We start from the raw sequence: 4925 nt of genomic DNA on the forward strand, positions 1-4925 counted from the left end.
CCCAAGCGGGTAGGATATGTTATTTTTGTTTTGTTCGGGGCGGCTTTGCCGCCCCGAACCCAAGCATTACTGTCTACACACTCCACTGTCCACATGGGTGATTTATTTGGAATAGAACTATGTATAATAGAAACATTGCACGAATAACTAATTCATTTTTTAATTTGATTTTAAATTTCGTGCACTATTGGACCCAAGAATCGCTAAACGCATGCGCATTAAGTCACAGAGCATGAAAAGGCATACTCATAGCGCTTATATCGAGTCGGTATGACAGATTTCCTAACCTGAACGGTCGTGAACTTTAACGCTAAATATCTCGGTTCGCGGGGCAGAGCGACGCTTATTTCTGCCAGATTCGTTCGTTTCATGCAAAAACGCATCGAATGAGCCTAATTTCATTAAAATCGGTGAGGTCGGCCGTCATCTCCGTAATTACCTTAATTTCTTTAGTGCCGTCAGTTGCCAATACTGTTCTGAAAGTACTTCCGATTTGATTTTATATATGTCGCATCGTAACTAGATATTCATGTATTATGACCGTTAGTAAAACATTAGCTGCGTTCAGTAGACTCAACAGTTTTGCAACAGTTTTATGATTGTCTGCTGAGATAGGACCATTCTTCTAGATCTAAAAGTATGATCCAATTAGCGCGAAGGAAATTTCCAACAGTTGCAAAACAAACGTTCTGCTGAACGCAGCCATTGGGCGAGTTCAAGACAGCAAAGCGGCTATGCATGCTTACCGAGCGATTGAATATGATTGGTTGGATCTATAAGTAACAACTAATTATGTTTATTTGCTCGGCGAGCTGACTAGTCGCTTTGTCAACTTGAATGCGTCCAATGGCTGCGTTCAGCAGAAAGCAGCTTTGTAATTGTTGTAAAATTCTTCAATATGATTGTTTATATGTTTAGATCTATAAGGAACCAAAAACAAGAATTAATCATATTGAAGAATTTTACAATAGTTGCAAAGCTGCTTTTTCTGCTGAACGCAGCCAATGGCTGCGTTCACGAGAATGTTCGTTTTGCAACTGTTGGAAGTTTCCTTCGCGCTGATTGGATCATACTTTTAGATCTAGAAGAATGGTCCTATCTCAGCAGACAATCATAAAACGGTTGCAAAACTGTTGAGTCTACTGAACGTAGCTATTGACTACATTTACACGGCACCCTTAATTGGGTTTAATAACATTCGTAGTTATGAAACTGGCCAATCACAGTCGTTCCATTCTTCCGAGGAACAGCTATGATTGGCCAGTTTCATAACTACGGATGTTATTAAATTTGATTAAGGGTGCCGTGTAAATGTAGAAGCTTAGAGAGCCTCAAAGGGAGAGAGTGACAAATTGCATCACTTGAATGCCCGCGTCCAATCAGGACGGGGGTCATATAACCAGTTTTCTCCAATCTCTTTCATGCCTATGGAACTTTGATGCCCGCGTCCAATAAGAGAAGACGAGTCACGTGATGCAGTTTGCCATTCTCTTCCTTTTAGCTTTTTCGAGTGGAGTGGGTTTGAACCCGACCCGATTCGGTTAACCCATGTTAAGCTGGTTCTACATTAGTCGCATCGTAATATCGCAAACGTGTCGCAAGCGTTATGGTCCAATCAGAGTCGAGCTAGCTTGACGTTGATTGGACCACAACACTTGCGACGCTACGATGCGACTAATGTAGAACCAGCATTAGAGTTCTAGATTTATTAGAGAGGTGCAACCGGCTTAAGTCAGTATGACAAAAGTACTAGGGAAGGTACTAAACATGGCTGACATGCTATGAAACTGCCTTTAAACTGTCAAACAAGATAAGACAAAGTAATATAAAATTATATTTAAATGAATCGTATCAATTCTTTAGACGGAATATTTATGTATTAATAAGTCAGTTGATTAATTATCATTATAATCGCTTTTGCGTATCGCTATAACCTCTTAATTTGCACTGCTATTAACATATTAGTAAAACTTTACTCGATGGTAAAGATTCTCGATAAAATTATTCTTGAAATTAAAAAAAATATTATTGCATTACTCAGATAAATAATTCTGTATGATACGTAGAAGAATTTCATATGGTTTAATCTATGGAGTATTCCAACTGTTTGGAATGAAGTAATTTTAAAGTCATTTGTGATTGCTTGTTTGTAAATTAAAACAGAAATGTTTGAAGATAAGATATTGTATAATTGCAGGTACGATTGCAGTATTATGTTCTTACATTCAAGAAACATTGAAAAAAATGATAATTGTGAAGCATCTACTGTTAACGAACAAGTAATCAGGCTTTCTGTATAATATCAGTAATCACAATTTAGTCAGCATGGATACTGTTCAAGAGCAAGAATGAGATAGAGTGAGATAGAATGTATAGGATAAAATGAAATAGAAATATGTCACTAGTACTATAAATGGTTGCCAAGTCATGTGATTGCAACAGCGAATCAAAATGCGTAACACCGGTTTCGCCTCTTTGATAAATCTAGGACTCTAAAGGCCATTGCACGTAGTCGTAATCATAAGACCGTAAAAAGCGATAAATTGATTGGCTACTACGTTGGAGCCAAGCATTGGGTGCGTTCAGCAGAACGTTTGTTTTGCAACTGTTGTAAGTTTCCTTCGCGCTAATTGGATCATACTTTTAGATCTAGAAGAATGGTCCTATCTCAGCAGACAATCATAAAACGGTTGCAAAACTGTTGAGTTTGCTGAACGCAGCCATTGTCGCGTTTTCTACGCAGAAGCAACACGAGAGAAATATCATCACCTCAAAGCCACGATCATAGACGAAAATTTTCGTCCCGTCAAAAGATTGCGATTAACACTTATCCTTATGACTAACCAATCGGAAGACAGTCATGTGACTTACCGCTTTCCCCGTAGCCTATCAATTTATCGCTTTTCATGGTCTTACGGTTACGACTAATACTTTTACGTGCAATGGCCTTAACCCATGTTCAATCCGAAAATATCATAATCTCGTCCAATCAGAAATCAAAGTAAAGCATGTGACGTCATCAATCCGACCCAGGTTAGGTTCAAACCCACTCCATTCGAAAACGCTATTTGAGGCTCTCTACAACCGCTCAGTGTGCACTTTCATCTGATTGACATATTTCATTAGATCCTAAAATATAGACCATTCAGATGAAAGTGCTCAATGAACGCTCAGTGAACGATGTCGTTCTGAATGCACCCAATATCATATATTGTATTTGTTCGTTTTAATTTCCGAGATTAATTGTTTATACATTAAAATACATATTAAACACTTTAATGTTAAAGTGAGATAGGTATATGTTTGATATTTGTTGAAAATGAGAAAGAGAGTTTGAGAATATATCCACACAACTTGCATAGCCGCAAAAACGTATACATTAAGAAAATTATCCAATCGCATTTCTCTTATAAAGACGTACGTAAAATGTGATTGGATAATTTTCGTTATGCATATGTTTATGTGACTATGCAAATTGTGTGGATATACTCTTAAGGTGAAATCACACGGTGCGGAAAAGGACTGCGGAATAGAGAATGCGTCCTTGAAGCAACCAATCAGCGCAATTCTGAATAGCGCTGATTGGTTACTTCAATGACGCATTCTCTATTCCGCAGTCCTTTTCCGCACCGTATGATTTCACCCTTAGTGCAGTCTAGTGCAAGAACAGAAAACAGACTCAAGGCCGCAGCACAGACTCTTGCATAACGCACAACGCATAGTGCATAAGCGAATCAACTAATCAGAATCTTTCCTTTCCTTCCATTTCATGGAAAAGAAGACTTTCGATTGGTCGATTCCCTTATGCACTATGCATTATGCGTTATGCAAGAGTCTGTGCTGCGGCCATTATAGCGTTTTCGATTGGGAAAAAATTAGTGCGCACCAGTGCGCACTCAGTTCATACCAACACTGGACGAGTTCCATGCGCAGATATTTATATCTAACACTAGATCGCTGACTCCCCTATATACTGTGCATAAAAATTGATTCCAAAACCTATGTATTACATAGCGTGACGTAGGAATAAAACGGTCACGTGGTCACACAATGTATAATGGCCGCGATAGGCTCACATCAGCCACATGTTTATATAATATTCATGCTTTTTACGTTAAAAATCACATTGCTGATGTCTTGCCACGTGAAAAGTTGTGGTTTAAATGGAAAAAATCCGAAGATAATATTTCGTAGGTAAGTTGCGGTCGTCAATACGGTGTCGATGTAACATGGACTTACATGCGCATGCTTTGACTAGTAATGTTCTACGTCACGGGCATGCGCCATGAGTTTAGTACATACTTTTTGGAATCATGTATTAGAGCCAAGTCAGCGATCTAGTGTTACATATAAATATCTATGGTTCCATGAGTTGTACTGAACAGTGCGAATTCAAAAGAACACGCCAAGATTTTCAACGCTAAAGCTGAAATGCCATTTCGAGTTGTAAGATTGTAAGGACTTGACTAAAATGCAGAAAGAACGCAGAAAAATAACTTCGACATCTCATATTCATAATTTTAAGTAATGATTTTTTACTATATGTAATTAAATAATATATAAGATATCAAAAATATCATATATATATATTTTATATATATACATATATTATATAGAAGGTCTGGAGCTTAGAGGCGAAAAACCGGTCGAGGTACGTTTTCACAGCTGTCTGATCAGCGAACGATTTCCCGTTGAGGGAGTTTTGCAGGGACCGGAACAAGTGGTAGTCGGATGGCGCAAGGTCTGGTAAATACGGTGGGTGAGGCAAAACATCCCAGCCAAGTTGCACTAATTTTTGCTGAGTGATTATTGCGGTGTGGGGTCTGGCGTTGTCATGGTGGAATATGACACCTTTGCGATTGACCAGTTCTGGACGTTTCTGTCGCAATGCTTGATTCAATTTCGTTAGCTGCGTGCAGTAGACC

This window comes from Mycetomoellerius zeteki, unplaced genomic scaffold (genome assembly GCF_001594055.1).
Source record: "Mycetomoellerius zeteki isolate Tzet28-1 unplaced genomic scaffold, Tzet1.0 scaffold900, whole genome shotgun sequence".
Taxonomy (NCBI): domain Eukaryota; kingdom Metazoa; phylum Arthropoda; class Insecta; order Hymenoptera; family Formicidae; genus Mycetomoellerius; species Mycetomoellerius zeteki.